The 17,291-nt window shown below is 47.6% G+C and overlaps 1 non-coding gene across 1 annotated transcript; it reads right to left on the bottom strand.

Annotated features, from left to right (window-relative positions):
- Nucleotides 1-2,385: 2,385 nt before the first annotated feature.
- Nucleotides 2,386-2,458, bottom strand: Trnaa-cgc (transfer RNA alanine (anticodon CGC)). The gene has a single exon. It is a non-coding gene; the product is annotated as a tRNA-Ala (tRNA).
- Nucleotides 2,459-17,291: the final 14,833 nt, after the last annotated feature.

The following is a 17,291-nucleotide window of genomic DNA, read 5'->3' as shown; positions in this document are numbered from 1 at the left end:
ATTTATGCGAATTGCATGACCTGTGCGTAGACATTTAAAGCCACTTACCTCCACAAAAACACCAACTAACTGCACGCAAATACCCTCAGACTTCACGAAGAATGAAATCAGTCCAGTTCCAAAGAAGCCTGATGCTGACAGGTGTAATTATAAGGAACTACCAGTGTAGTAACTTCCTGGCAGATTAAAACTTTGTGCCCGACCGAGACTCGAACTCGGGACCTTTGCCTTTCGCGGGCAAGTGCTCTACCATCTGAGCTACCGAAGCACGACTCACGCCCGGTCCTCACAGCTTTACTTCTGCCAGTATCTCGTCTCCTACCTTCCAAACTTTACAGAAGCTCTCCTGCGAACCAGTTTCATATCAGCGCACACTCCGCTGCAGAGTGAAAATCTCATTCTGGAAACATACCCCAGGCTGTGGCTAAGCCATGTCTCCGCAATATCCTTTCTTTCAGGAGTGCTAGTTCTGCATGGTTCGCAGGAGAGCTTCTGTAAAGTTTGGAAGGTAGGAGACGAGATACTGGCAGAAGTAAAGCTGTGAGGACCGGGCGTGAGTCGTGCTTCGGTAGCTCAGATGGTAGAGCACTTGCCCGCGAAAGGCAAAGGTCCCGAGTTCAAGTCTCGGTCGGGCACACAGTTTTAATCTGCCAGGAAGTTTCATATCAGCGCACACTCCGCTGCAGAGTGAAAATCTCATTTTGGAAACATCCCCCAGGCTGTGGCTAAGCCATGTCTCCGCAATATCCTTTCTTTGAGGAGTGCTAGTTCTGCATGGTTCGCAGGAGAGCTTCTGTAAAGTTTGGAAGGTAGGAGACGAGATACTGGCAGAAGTAAAGCTGTGAGGACCGGGCGTGAGTTGTGCTTCGGTAGCTCAGATGGTAGAGCACTTGCCCGCGAAAGGCAAAGGTCCCGAGTTCGAGTCTCGGTCGGGCACACTGTTTTAATCTGCCAGGAAGTTTCATATCAGCGCACACTCCACTGCAGAGTGAAAATCTCATTCTGGAAATATCAGTGTAGTAAGTCATATTTCCAAAATATTGAGAAGAATTATTTACAGAAGAATGGAAAACTGGTAGAAGCCCATCTCGGGGAACATCAGTTTCAGTTCCAAAGAAACGAAGGAACACACGCGGCAATTCTGAGCCTACGACGTATATTACAGGAAAGGTGTAAGAAAGGGAAACTTACATTTACAGCATTTTTAGATGTAGGGAAAGTTCTGATGATGTCGATTGCACTACACTCTTTGAAATTGTGAAGGCAAGAGGGAAAAAAATATAGAGATTGGAAGGTAACATACAACATGCACAGAGGGCAGACTGAAGTTCCAAGTGTCAAGGGGTATAACAAGGAAACTGTATTGGAGAAGAGATTAAGACTTCTCTATAGCCTATCCCCGATGTTACTCAATCTGTACATCGAGAAAGAGCTAAGGAAGCCAAGGAAAATTTGAAACGATATTGAAGTTTAGTTACGTCACAAAATATGCAGAATATTAGATTGGTAGACGGAGTATCAAATGAAGAGATAATAAATCAATTTGGGGAAACGAAATTTATCACACATCTTGGCCAAGAGAAGCGATCGGTTGATAGGGGAGTTGCTGAGGAGTCATGGTATCGTCAGTTTGGTAATCGAGGGAACTTTAGATGGTAAAAATCGTAGAAAGTTTGCGAGATATATATACAGTAAGCAAATGCAACTGGATGTAAGTTGCAGTAGTTAGATGAAGAGGCTTACACAGAATAGACTATCATCGACAATTGCTTCAAACCGGTCTTCGGGCTGAATGCTATAACAAAAACAGATATTCAAATTCGAATGAAATCATTTTCGGAACTAGGTCGCGTCATTATTGCATTTAGACAACTAAATCACTTATATTAAATATTCAAATGTTTATGTAACCAAATTCTTTGAATGTAATTAACTGATTTTAGCACACAAAATACCAAACTTTGTTACCCATTTTGAGAACACCAGAAATTAAAATATTTATTTCATTTATAACACGATTATAATTTTCTTCTCTTTATTTCAGGTACGTATCAGAAGTTTCTGTACCCATCAGAAAGACGTTTGCGCGATAATTCTCAAGGATTAGAACAGAACAAAGGTAAGGAATTACAATTTTCAGAAGCATATTATAAAAATAATATCGTTTTTCCTTAGTTACTTAGCTGTTTCAAAATTCGTGGAAGTGGAGGAGGAGGAGGAGGAGATTAGTGTTTAACGTCCCGTCGACAACGAGGTCATTAGAGACGGAGCGCAAGCTCGGGTGAGGGAAGAATGGGGAAGGAAATCGGCCGTGCCCTTTCAAAGGAACCATCCCGGCATTTGCCTGAAGCGATTTAGGGAAATCACGGAAAACCTAAATCAGGATGGCCGGAGACGGGATTGAACCGTCGTCCTCCCGAATGCGAGTCCAGTGCGCTAACCACTGCGCCACCTCGCTCGGTAAATTCGTGGAAGTATGTTCTGTAAGGCATCGTCGCCTTTTTTGTAAAGGCGTCGTCGCTACTGCTGAGGAGGCCGAGTTTGTGAATTCGTGAAACGGCCTCTTGTGTAGCACAGCTAATACAGCTTCTCCCTGGCACAACTACGGGACACACTATGCCCCAGGGTCAGGTAACAGGATAGGAGAACGTAGGTTCTGCACCACTCCAACATATTACTAACAAAGTCGCACAAATGAGTTAAAGGTTTACGTATCTTTGTGACTAGCTTAATAATGAAGTATGCAATACTGTTTGTAATATAACGAAAAAATGGCCGTCAGCGGCTAAATGCTAATAATCTAACTAAACTTCAAAGTGCATAGCAAATGCAATTTACAACAACTGTCTGTTCACTTTGGGAGTTCACTAAACGACAGTTCCTGCCTAAGCCCGCCCTGGGCAATGATCTATAACCAAGTGCGCGAGAGCTGCTCTTCTATCTTCCGAGTAGGCTGCTGTCCGTTGTCGTCAGGTCATTGGCGGATTGTACTCGGCCGGCAACTGGCCGAGGCGAAGTCGATATCTTCATCCTCAGCGCCGCCTGTGAAGCTGCTGGAACTCGCGCAAGTGGCGAGTCTCTATGGCACTGGCACCAGCTCGCATCTTTGTGCCTGTGGTGCTTTCGCCCTGGCTGTGTTCGTACGACACAGCAGTATGTTTTGTCTTTGCAAGTAACTTGAAGACTGTTTTTTTTGTGATGGACGTTCCGTTTCTCTTTGTTTATGAACTATCTTCAGTAGCCGGTAATATATATATATATATATATATATATATATATATATATATATATATACTAAATGCGTTCTGTAACAGCTGTAACAGTAAGGAGTATGTTAATTTGTTACTTTCTCGTTTTTTTTTTTTCTGGTTAGCAACTTGTGCTGCAGAAGTTGTTTCTAACATGAGAAACGGGAGAGTGACATGACTAAACGTATCATATTAATATACTTGTAACTACTACATAATCCATTTATTACACACACAAACACACACACACACACACACACACACACACACACACACACACTTCTCACTGAAGGTGCTTCATAACTAACAGAAGAGAAACGAGTAAAAAACAAACTGCCTTTCATTTAGTTGCTAAGCCTCTATACACAGAAAGTGTCCGCCTGTTTTATTGCGACCGGAGCAGATATGTGGTGAAGCTTTTCTTCTCATTATGCATATTATAGTCTGACGAGAGGAGGTCACGACATTCGGATCACAGATCCACTTCAAACTTCGTACGCTTTTAATAGTCTATTAGGACAACATTGTGTGTACTATTTAGGTAATTTCTATACAATTTTCAACATTAGTCATATTATGTCGTACATATTATATTTGACAGGTAATATTATAAAAAGGCACGTGTATTTCCATGAAATTGTATTGAATTTCCAATGCTATTTGTCTGTTTACTGATTCTTACTATTACAACAAATATTATGTGACTTTTGTTTCTACAGGCAAGTTCAGAACTTTATCAAACCCTTTCAAACTTCTTTATGTTTTATTGACAACGAAAAAGAAATTGCTTTTCGTGAAAATGCTATTAACATACATTCAGTAGTACATCACCAATTTCCGGCACTGATATTTACGAAAATGTGCTACGCATGGTTTTCATCGAAATTGTTGGAAGAAAGAGACAATTTTTCAAAATGTCGACGAGGTTTCTTTCCCTTAGAAACTCTGAATATTTCTTGTACATGCGGTAAAACTGCTTTCATCAAATGAAGTAGACGCAGTTCAAATTTATGGTTTCCAGGTCAGCACATTCAACCATTACCCGTATATCACACACATTTTGTGGCATATTCAAACTCACTGTATTACTGAATAAAGTCATTTACACCCTTATTTATCGGTTTTTGACTTGGGCTTTCCAAGCCTGTCCCTCGTCCTAGGAACCTGTGCGTCCAGGTTCAAAGCAGTTCTTGGAACCTTGCGCGATTGCCTATATCTAAAAATGTAATATTTGTTGTGATAGTAAAAATTAATGAACAACCACTTAAAATTGGAAATTCAATATGTGACTAGTTAATATAAATGTAAAAAAAAAAGATAAGCAGGACCCAAAACAGCTTTCCACCGACTACGATAACCGTATTACCGCCGCCGTCCCATTCTCAGGGTCGCAACGCACTGGTCCATCACCGAAGCGTAAGACTTCTCTTGCAATTCTCTCGAAGTCGCCTAAGTATTACGCCTTTCTACTTGCACATTATGTTGTCCTAATGTAACACTACATGTCTATAATATCTTAAGGAAATTCCTCATGCGAACGTTGTGGCCTCCTCTTGTGAGACGAAGAAGTTGGTGCAAGAAAGGTATTCGTGGCGGGCCGTATCGAACCAGACAGATTTGTGGGTCCACCTTGAATGAAAATCTTTATTTGTCCCCCCGATAAGTCTTTCATAGAAAGCTCGCCATCGTTAGTGTATGATTATCAGATACTGGAAGACGTTAATTTCAAATGTTGGCCGGCCAGGGTGGCCGAGCGGTTCTAGGCGATATAGTCTGGAACCGCGCGACCGCTGCGGTCACAGGTTCGAATCCTGCCTCGGGCATGGATGTGTGTGATGTCCTTAGGTTAGTTAGGTTTAAGTAGTTCTAAGTTATAGGGGACTGATGACCTCAGAAGTTGAGTCCCATAGAGCTCAGAGCCATTTGAACCATTTTTTTTTTCAAATGTTGTTTTGAACTAGATTTACTTGAGCCCAGTGTAGAACTTTTGCCATTATTAGTTCCTGTATGTAACTAATTTGGTATTTTTGCTGCGCGTATTTCAAAGAGCATGTCATATACAGCAAATACACTCCTGGAAATTGAAATAAGAACACCGTGAATTCATTGTCCCAGGAAGGGGAAACTTTATTGACACATTCCTGGGGTCAGATACATCACATGATCACACTGACAGAACCACAGGCACATAGACACAGGCAACAGAGCATGCACAATGTCGGCACTAGTACAGTGTATATCCACCTTTCGCAGCAATGCAGGCTGCTATTCTCCCATGGAGACGATCGTAGAGATGCTGGATGTAGTCCTGTGGAACGGCTTGTCATGCCATTTCCACCTGGCGCCTCAGTTGGACCAGCGTTCGTGCTGGACGTGCAGACCGCGTGAGACGACGCTTCATCCAGTCCCAAACATGCTCAATGGGGGACAGATCCGGAGATCTTGCTGGCCAGGGTAGTTGACTTACACCTTCTAGAGCACGTTGGGTGGCACGGGATACATGCGGACGTGCATTGTCCTGTTGGAACAGCAAGTTCCCTTGCCGGTCTAGGAATGGTAGAACGATGGGTTCGATGACGGTTTGGATGTACCGTGCACTATTCAGTGTCCCCTCGACGATCACCAGTAGTGTACGGCCAGTGTAGGAGATCGCTCCCCACACCATGATGCCGGGTGTTGGCCCTGTGTGCCTCGGTCCTATGCAGTCCTGATTGTGGCGCTCACCTGCACGGCGCCAAACACGCATACGACCATCATTGGCACCAAGGCAGAAGCGACTCTCATCGCTGAAGACGACACGTCTCCATTCGTCCCTCCATTCACGCCTGTCGCGACACCACTGGAGGCGGGCTGCACGATGTTGGGGCGTGAGCGGAAGACGGCCTAACGGTGTGCGGGACCGTAGCCCAGCTTCATGGAGACGGTTGCGAATGGTCCTCGCCGATACCCCAGGAGCAACAGTGTCCCTAATTTGCTGGGAAGTGGCGGTACGGTCCCCTACGGCACTGCATAGGATCCTACGGTCTTGGCGTGCATCCGTGCGTCGCTGCGGTCCGGTCCCAGGTCGATGGGCACGTGCACCTTCCGCCGACCACTGGCGACAACATCGATGTACTGTGGAGACCTCACGCCCCACGTGTTGAGCAATTCGGCGGTACGTCCACCCGGCCACCCGCATGCCCACTATACGCCCTCGCTCAAAGTCCGTCAACTGCACATACGGTTCACGTCCACGCTGTCGCGGCATGCTACCATTGATAAAGACTGCGATGGAGCTCCGTATGCCACGGCAAACTGGCTGACACTAACGGCGGCGGTGCACAAATGCTGCGCAGCTAGCGCCATTCGACGGCCAACACCGCGGTTCCTGGTGTGTCCGCTGTGCCGTGCGTGTGATCATTGCTTGTACAGCCCTCTCGCAGTGTCCGGAGCAAGTATGGTGGGCCTGACACACCGGTGTCAATGTGTTCTTTTTTCCATTTCCAGGAGTGTATATTTCAATATTTGCATGATCCATAATGAATCAGTCACGTATTTCTTGTGGAATAGAAGAAAACACGCTGATGATGGCGAACTGTCACGTAATCTACACTCATGGTCATAAATTAAGGATATTGCTGATACATGGTGAAACAACGCTCTGGGGGGTGGTTTGCGGGTTTAAATCACCTCGGGGTATGACCATGCGGTGCATTTCATCTGCTGTCGTCGCACGGTGGCGCTGGCAGCAGTCCACATACGCAGAGGTGTGTTGGTGCATGTCATAGTACGGTGCAGCGTGTAAGTGTGCAGACGTTTTCAGACGTGCTAGTGGTGACCGTGTGTTGAAAATGGCTCAAAGATCACATATTGATGACGTTATGAGGGGTAGAATACTAGGGCGACTGGAGGCTGATCAAACATAGCAGGTCGTAGCACGGGTCCTCCGTGTGCCACAAAGTATGATCTCAAGATTACGGCAACGATTCCAGCAGACAGGAAACGTGTCCAGGCGCTACAGTACGGGACGTCCACAGTGTACAACACCACAAGAAGACTGATATCTCACCATCTGTGCCCGCAGACGGCCACGAAGTACTACAGGTAGCCTTGGTCGGGACCTTACCGCAGCCACTGGAACAGTTGTCTCAAGACACACAGTCTACAGACGACTGAACAGACATGGTTTATTCGCCCGGAGACCAGCACGGTGCATTCCACTGACCCCTGGTCACAGGAGAGCCTGTAAAGCCTGGTGTCAAGAACACAGTATATGGTCACTGGAACAGTGGTCCCAGGTTATGTTAATGGATGAGTCCAGGTATAGTCTTCAACAGTGATTCTCTCCGGGTTTTCAGCTGGCGTGAACCAGGAACTAGATACCAACCCCTTAATGTCCTTAAAAGGGACCTGTGTGGAGGTCGTGGTTTGATGGTGTGGAGTGCGATTGTGACTGGTGCACGTACACCCCTGCATGTGTTTGACAGAGAAAAGGTAACAGATCACGTGTATCGGAACGTCATTTTGCACCAGTATGTCCACCTTTTCAGGGGTGCAGTGGGCCCCACCTTCCTCTAGATGGATGATAACGCACGGCTCCACCGAGCTGCCATCGTGCAGTACCTTGAAACAGAATATACACTCCTGGAAATTGAAATAAGAACACCGTGAATTCATTGTCCCAGGAAGGGGAAACTTTATTGACACATTCCTGGGGTCAGATACATCACATGATCACACTGACAGAACCACAGGCACATAGACACAGGCAACAGAGCATGCACAATGTCGGCACTAGTACAGTGTATATCCACCTTTCGCAGCAATGCAGGCTGCTATTCTCCCATGGAGACGATCGTAGAGATGCTGGATGTAGTCCTGTGGAACGGCTTGCCATGCCATTTCCACCTGGCGCCTCAGTTGGACCAGCGTTCGTGCTGGACGTGCAGAACGCGTGAGACGACGCTTCATCCAGTCCCAAACATGCTCAATGGGGGACAGATCCGGAGATCTTGCTGGCCAGGGTAGTTGACTTACACCTTCTAGAGCACGTTGGGTGGCACGGGATACATGCGGACGTGCATTGTCCTGTTGGAACAGCAAGTTCCCTTGCCGGTCTAGGAATGGTAGAACGATGGGTTCGATGACGGTTTGGATGTACCGTGCACTATTCAGTGTCCCCTCGACGATCACCAGTGGTGTATGGCCAGTGTAGGAGATCGCTCCCCACACCATGATGCCGGGTGTTGGCCCTGTGTGCCTCGGTCGTATGCAGTCCTGATTGTGGCGCTCACCTGCACGGCGCCAAACACGCATACGACCATCATTGGCACCAAGGCAGAAGCGACTCTCATCGCTGAAGACGACACGTCTCCATTCGTCCCTCCATTCACGCCTGTCGCGACACCACTGGAGGCGGGCTGCACGATGTTGGGGCGTGAGCGGAAGACGGCCTAACGGTGTGCGGGACCGTAGCCCAGCTTCATGGAGACGGTTGCGAATGGTCCTCGCCGATACCCCAGGAGCAACAGTGTCCCTAATTTGTGGGAAGTGGCGGTGCGGTCCCCTACGGCACTGCGTAGGATCCTACGGTCTTGGCGTGCATCCGTGCGTCGCTGCGGTCCGGTCCCAGGTCGAAGGGCACGTGCACCTTCCGCCGACCACTGGCGACAACATCGATGTACTGTGGAGACCTCACGCCCCACGTGTTGAGCAATTCGGCGGTACGTCCACCCGGCCTCCCGCATGCCCACTATACGCCCTCGCTCAAAGTCCGTCAGCTGCACATACGGTTCACGTCCACGCTGTCGCGGCATGCTACCAGTGTTAAAGACTGCGATGGAGCTCCGTATGCCACGGCAAACTGGCTGACACTGACGGCGGCGGTGAACAAATGCTGCGCAGCTAGCGCCATTCGACGGCCAACACCGCGGTTCCTGGTGTGTCCGCTGTGCCGTGCGTGTGATCATTGCTTGTACAGCCCTCTCGCAGTGTCCGGAGCAAGTATGGTGGGTCTGACACACCGGTGTCAATGTGTTCTTTTTTCCATTTCCAGGAGTGTATCAGGCGAATGGAGTGGACTGCCTGTTCTCCAGACCTAAACCCCACCGAGCACGTCTGTAATGCTCTCGGTCGACGTATCGCTGCATGTCTTCAAACCCCTAGGACACTTCTGGAACTCCGACAGCCCCAGGTGCAAGAATGGGAGGCTATACCCCAGCAACTGCTCGACTACGTGATCCAGAGTATGCCAAAGGTTTGTGCAGCCTGTGTAGGTGTGCATGGTGATCATATCCCACACTGATGGGGTACATGCACAGGAAACAGTGCCGTTATGTAGCACATGTGTTTCGAGACGGTATTCTCAACTTACCACCAATACCGTGGACTTACAGATCTGTGACGTGTGTGTTCCCTATGTGCCTATGTTAGTTTTGTATAGTGCCACGTTGTGTGGCACCACATTCTGCAATTATCTTTAATTTATGAGCATGAGTGTAGTTATGGGGGAATTAACTTCTTGTTTGTATCTGGTTGGAACCACAAATCCCATTCTGAAAAAATGTTCCGTGTAAGCATACTTTAAGCAGACGATGCAGTAAGTAGCTAACTGCTCACAGACCCACTGCAGCTACTGTGGTCTGTATAAAATTTGCGACGAGCTATCAGTGCAAAGACCGCCAACGGCTGTGCCGAGACAGTTTGTCTTTAGAAGCCGAACAGTGCCCTGTTTTTACATCTGCGAGGTGAACAGACTGCCTTGACCAGTTTGCGGACTTTTCTTGTGAGCAGGAACTTTAATAATGAACATACACACCAGAAAGCTCTGGAAAATGAACGCTTCATTCATGATAAGCAAAAATACCACCATCGGACACACTGGAACTACGCCGTACTATTCTTAGTAGTATCGTATATGTCAAGACGGTGTGGTAAGATCTTCAAATCTGCTCAACGTGGCCTCTTGTTTCGTCTTGCTGACGGCAACGTCAGCGCAATCGTTGTAGCGGATGCGGGCTTGGGCATCGTAACATTAGCGTCTCTGAGCTGCCTGAGTTGCAGGCGCAAGAAGTAACAGTGGCCTTCCGGCCCTAATGCGTGGTTCACGGTTACAAAACAGAAGGCTGGTTGCAGTTCAGCTTTATTCAAATCATTACATTATACATATTAGGCCACTACCTGAATACATTAGTGGGTCCTAATTTCATACACATAATTGCAGCTATTCTTCCACACTACGGGTACATGTTCGATTTGATCTTACCACTACACGGTTCCTACTTCTACTTAATCTACAAAACTTATTCTACCTGCAGCGTTGCTGGTGTGTCAGTGATCTATAAACCTGATGGATGTTGGTCTCCACGTCCGGGGTCCCGGGTTCGATTCCCGGCGGGGTCAGGGAATTTCTCTGCCTCGTGATGACTGGGTGTTGTGTGATGTCCTTAGGTTAGTTAGGTTTAAGTAGTTCTAAGTTCTAGGGGACTGATGACCATAGATGTTAAGTCCCATAGTGCTCAGAGCCATTTGATGTTGGCCTGGCCCACTGAGCTAATCCCAGTGGGCATGCCCCTGTACTGGGCTGGCCGGTAATTTGGTGTCGCTGCAGTCTATCCTAGAAAATCTGATCCTATCTTGCTACATACTAACCTATATTAAGTCTAGTGTCACAATTGGTGCGTGTCCTATCCGGTTAATGTACACCCTCTCCTCCTAGTCCAGAGCATGGCGGATCCCAGCCGTGAAGGGACTGGCCAAGTCCACGCCCGGCGGAACAGGAAAGGTGCACGGAGTCTAAGTTGGTGTGATTTTTACTGGTCGTCTCTTTGAAAACTGTTAAGGAATTTTTCGAAATCTCGTCTGTTGCAGTTCAGCTTGCACACCGTTTTAAAACGGGTACTTTAGATCACGATTGATCTTCGTTGCCTCGTGGTGTCGTATTTAAGGGGCTCCGGAACGCCCTATACTTGCAATGTTAAAATAACGCTTATAAATTACATCTTTCCTCACAAAGTATTTGAGGTAGGAAGTTGAACTTTTTACAGATTATTTATTGGAATATGGGCTACAACTTAACACAGGAATTTTACAAAATTTTAGTTCAGTTATTAAAGATGATTTTTTTTCAATTGTAATGAAAATTCACAACATTTTTTTGCAATTTTTTATTTATATATTCAAAAATATACAGTTTTTTGGAAAAAGGCTGTGTTAAATTATGCAGAAGGTACTGCGTAACATTTACTGAAAGTTTGAAACAAATATGTTTGGAAGATCCTTTGAAAACATGTAATTAGTATGAGAAAATAAAAGTTTTGGGAATCGAGCGACAAAGATTGGATTAACGTTTTAGTGCATTCCAGGTCCATAGGATGGATTATCTTCATCCTCTGCAAACTCCTCCTCCAGCTTCCTCTTGTGCCTCCTCCTGTTTACTCTTGCTTGTATTTCTAGACTCTTTACAGCCCTGTCTGCAGCCCGAAGGCGTTCCTTGTCTAAAGCAAGCATCGCTCGTACCATGTTAGAACCTATCTTCATTCCCATATTTCTAAATACCTTTGGCTTTCCAACATTTCTCCTTTTCTTAAAAGCCTTCAGAGGATTTCTAATAACTTTACTTTTACTCATTATTATACTTCAACAAAACAGAGACTCAAGAAACAGAATTAATTACGAATATTTTCGAGATAACGACAGAGTAAATAAACATGAAACAATCGACAATCACATCAGCGATATATATTGAACCATCACAGGTTAGCCACAACACATACTTTATCTCACATCACTAAAATGTACCTGATGAACACGGACGTTAATACACTCCTGGAAATTGAAATAAGAACACCGTGAATTCATTGTCCCAGGAAGGGGAAACTTTATTGACACATTCCTGGGGTCAGATACATCACATGATCACACTGACAGAACCACAGGCACATAGACACAGGCAACAGAGCATGCACAATGTCGGCACTAGTACAGTGTATATCCACCTTTCGCAGCAATGCAGGCTGCTATTCTCCCATGGAGACGATCGTAGAGATGCTGGATGTAGTCCTGTGGAACGGCTTGCCATGCCATTTCCACCTGGCGCCTCAGTTGGACCAGCGTTCGTGCTGGACGTGCAGAACGCGTGAGACGACGCTTCATCCAGTCCCAAACATGCTCAATGGGGGACAGATCCGGAGATCTTGCTGGCCAGGGTAGTTGACTTACACCTTCTAGAGCACGTTGGGTGGCACGGGATACATGCGGACGTGCATTGTCCTGTTGGAACAGCAAGTTCCCTTGCCGGTCTAGGAATGGTAGAACGATGGGTTCGATGACGGTTTGGATGTACCGTGCACTATTCAGTGTCCCCTCGACGATCACCAGTGGTGTACGGCCAGTGTAGGAGATCGCTCCCCACACCATGATGCCGGGTGTTGGCCCTGTGTGCCTCGGTCGTATGCAGTCCTGATTGTGGCGCTCACCTGCACGGCGCCAAACACGCATACGACCATCATTGGCACCAAGGCAGAAGCGACTCTCATCGCTGAAGACGACACGTCTCCATTCGTCCCTCCATTCACGCCTGTCGCGACACCACTGGAGGCGGGCTGCACGATGTTGGGGCGTGAGCGGAAGACGGCCTAACGGTGTGCGGGACCGTAGCCCAGCTTCATGGAGACGGTTGCGAATGGTCCTCGCCGATACCCCAGGAGCAACAGTGTCCCTAATTTGCTGGGAAGTGGCGGTGCGGTCCCCTACGGCACTGCGTAGGATCCTACGGTCTTGGCGTGCATCCGTGCGTCGCTGCGGTCCGGTCCCAGGTCGACGGGCACGTGCACCTTCCGCCGACCACTGGCGACAACATCGATGTACTGTGGAGACCTCACGCCCCACGTGTTGAGCAATTCGGCGGTACGTCCACCCGGCCTCCCGCATGGCCACTATACGCCCTCGCTCAAAGTCCGTCAACTGCACATACGGTTCTCGTCTACGCTGTCGCGGCATGCTACCAATGTTAAAGCCTGCGATGGAGCTCCGTATGCCACGGCAAACTGGCTGACACTGACGGCGGCGGTGCACAAATGCTGCGCAGCTAGCGCCATTCGACGGCCAACACCGCGGTTCCTGGTGTGTCCGCTGTGCCGTGCGTGTGATCATTGCTTGTACAGCCCTCTCGCAGTGTCCGGAGCAAGTATGGTGGGTCTGACACACCGGTGTCAATGTGTTCTTTTTTACATTTCCAGGAGTGTAATAACACCATTTGACAGCAGTTTAACAGCACTACAGTAGGTCACGCCCATGTAGAACACATTTCAAAAAAAATTTAAAAATAGTTGTAGTGTTCGGAATTGAATAAATTATATATCTATTAAAAGGTAATAGTCTGCAGATTCAGAAAACGCAAAAAAGTAAAAATTGAACTTTTCATGATTTTCAGCCTTTCCGGAGCCCCTTAAATGTCAGTGGATGTCATGTGGTCGTTAAATAGGACTGTCAACTCGAGGCCTGCACTGTATGTGGCAAGGAGTCTCATGTGCTTTCGGCAGGCCTGCAACGGCGCATCACTCAACGGCCGCCCGCAGAGACGCCGAGAGAGATTCCACTAACGGTACTGCCTGTCAGCTACGCGGCGGCCCTCACTTCCCGCCCATTGGTCGGCGACAATAAGGCCTCTGTCACAAGTGACACGGCTATCTGCAGAGTCCGATGGCAAGGAGGCGCCTGCACTCCTCTCTCCTGCTACCGCATCGACGCCCTTCGACGCCGTGCGGACGTCTCGACAAAACATTCATCACTCATCGTTCCTACGTCGGCTTTTGTGCGGGCACTTCGGGAATCCCTCCCGTCTTCCGACACTGACGGTCGGATGCACAAACAGCGGACATGAAAGAAGCGCAAGCGGTGGCGCCGCACGACCTCCAACCGGGATGCCTCGTCTCCCATCCCCGAACCAGTGACCGACCACCCTGGTGACACCCCTGTGATCCCTCAAGATGAAGAAGACCACGTTGTTACTCTAGCCGACGTACCAGCAGTGACAAATGCGATGTAGAATAACTCAGTTCCACTGGCGGTTCGGCTATTCTGCCATCAGAAATATTTGCGGTGAATCGTATGGTCACATCCGAGGCCACGACGGCATCGGTACGGAGCGACGGCGCGGAGGCTCGTGTCGGACCCCGCGCAGGAGCTTACGCCACCCGCGAAACACGTGGCAGCAGCGGCGTATTCCAGGGACAGACGGTGAGCGGCGCTACCGGCTGTCCTCCCACAGTTTCAGATGTACCACGTCGCTAAGATTAACAACATTAGTAGGCGGATGAAACTCCAACTTCTAAGGAAAATAGTTTCAGCTTCCAGCACTGATATTGCGCTGCTTCATGAGGTGCACTTGCGCATGTAGCCTGTTACACCTCTTACGCCTCTCAATGTGATCCCTTTGCCTTTGTGACACTTGGGAAATTCGACATGGCGATGTACAGGGCTACATATAGCAAGCAGCACTATGCGTTGTCTTTCAGGGGCTCGTCGGTGCTATCGAAGATGCAAAACGCTGGCCCTTGGCATTCTTGGACGACTGTGGCTAAGTCAGCACAACCCTTCTCCCACGCCAGGTGGTGTAGCGCAGTCGTGTGCTGTGGGAATTAAACAGCATACACTTACCAATCCCGACTGTCGGAGGCTTGTAGTGAAGGTATGGAGCCAGCCGGAGTGGCCGTGCGGTTCTAGGCGCTACAGTCATGAGCCGAACGACCGCTCCGGTCGCAGGTTCAAATCCTGCCTCGGGCATTGATGTGTGTGATGTCCTTAGGTTAGTTAGGTTTAATTAGTTCTAAGTTCTAGATAACATTCCATCAGAATTTCTAAAATCATTGGGGGAAGTAGCAACACAACGTCTATTCACGTTAGTTTGTAGAATATATGAGTCTGGCGACATACCATCTGACTTTCGGAAAAGCATCATCCACACAATTCCGAAGACGGCAAGAGCTGACAAGAGCGAGAATTATCGCACAATCAGCTTAACAGCTCATGCATCGAAGCTGCTTACAAGGATAATATACAGAAGAATGGAAAAGAAAATTGAGAATGCTCTAGGTGACGATCAGTTTGGCTTTAGGAAAAGTAAAGGGACGAGAGAGGCAATTCTGACGTTACGGCTAATAATGGAAGCAAAGCTAAAGACAAATCAAGACACTTTCATAGGATTTGTCGACCTGGAAAAAGCGTTCGACAATATAAAATGGTGCAAGCTGTTCGAGATTCTGAAAAAAGTAGGGGTAAGCTATAGGGAGAGACGGGTCATATACCATACGTACAACAACCAAGTGGGAATAATAAGAGTGGACGATCAAGAACGAAGTGCTCGTATTAAGAAGGGTGTAAGACAAGGCTGTAGCCTTTCGCCCCTACTCTTCAATCTGTACATCGAGGAAGCAATGATGGAAATAAAAGAAAGGTTCAGGGGTGGAATTAAAATACAAGGTGAAAGGATATCAATGATACGATTCGCTGATGACATTGCTATCCTGAGTGAAAGTGAAGAAGAATTAAATGATCTGCTGATCGGAATGAACAGTCTAAAGAGTACACAGTATGGTTTGAGAGTAAATCGGAGAAAGACGAAGGTAATGAGAAGTAGTAGAAATGAGAACAGCGAGAAACTTAACATCAGGATTGATGGTCACGAAGTCAATGAAGTTAAGGAATTCTGCTACCTAGGCAGTAAAATAACCAATGACGGACGGAGCAAGGAGGACATCAAAAGCAGACTCGCTATGGCAAAAAAGGCATTCTTGGCCAAGAGAAGTCTACTAATATCAAATACCGGCCTTAATTTGAGGAAGAAATTTCTGAGGATGTACGTCTGGAGTACAGCATTGTATGGTAGTGAAACATGGACTGTGGGAAAACCGGAACAGAAGAGAATCGAAGCATCGGAGATGTGGTGCTAAGGACGAATGTTGAAAATTAGGTGGACTGATAAGGAAAGGAATGAGGAGGTTCTACGCAGAATCGGAGAGGAAAGGAATATGTGGAAGACACTGATAAGGAGAAGGGACAGGATGACAGGACATCTGCTAAGACATGAGGGAATGACTTCCATGGTACTGGAGGGAGCTGTAGGGTGCAAAAACTGTAGAGGAAGACAGAGATTGGAATACGTCAAGCAAATAATTGAGGACGTAGGTTGCAAGTGCTACTCTGAGATGAAGAGGTTAGCACAGGAAAGGAATTCGTGGCGGGCCGCATCAAACCAGTCAGTAGACTGATGACCAAAAAAAAAAAAGTTCTAGGCGACTGATGACCTCAGAAGTTAAGTCGCATAGTGCTCAGAGCCATTTGAAGGTATGGACAGTGTGCGAGCGCCATCGTATGGCCTATACGACGACGATGGTTTCAGTGCTGGAGTTTGCCGAGCCTGCAACAGGGCGAGCCTTGATGGATGTGTCTGCATGGAACCGCCATACGACAGACTTCTGCCTTGGTGTGTTTCATTATCTTGATATGCAACCACACTCTTCTGCCGTTCAGATGGATTGAAACAGGATCGAGGCTCACATAGTAGTGCTGACCCACCGCAAATTGCAGGGAATGGGAGTGAGTATTGACCATCAAGATACGGAGTGACAGGCAGACCCCTCTATGTATCACGTCTTGATTTCCAGGAAGCACCACTGGCAACAACTGGTCTCCGAGCTTATCACTTGCGTGGAGCATCGGGACATTAACCAGGCAGATATTGTGGCTGGATTTGCGCAATACTTTCAACGCATCTACTATTACGAGCAGAATGAAGTTCATAATTTGGAGCAGGTTTTGTCCCATGTCACTAGCACTGCCTCGGGCGTCGAAGCTAGAACAGTGATGGAGGACATCACTTTTGATAACGACAATGGTGCGACAGCGGAGGGTGCTACAAACAAGTCGCTTGGCGTGGGGTCCCTCTCTGTGAAGTTTTACCGGGATTTACAGGATTTAATGGGGCCAAGGCTGACGGCAATGTTCTAAGAACTGTTGACAAAAGCTGCCACAGTTCCACAGGCATCTGTCGAAGAGACTATCATC

This window comes from Schistocerca nitens, chromosome 7, assembly GCF_023898315.1.
Source record: "Schistocerca nitens isolate TAMUIC-IGC-003100 chromosome 7, iqSchNite1.1, whole genome shotgun sequence".
Classification (NCBI taxonomy): Eukaryota; Metazoa; Arthropoda; class Insecta; order Orthoptera; family Acrididae; genus Schistocerca; species Schistocerca nitens.
Note: the sequence above shows the minus strand (reverse complement) of the source record. Positions and strands in the feature narration are given on the sequence as shown.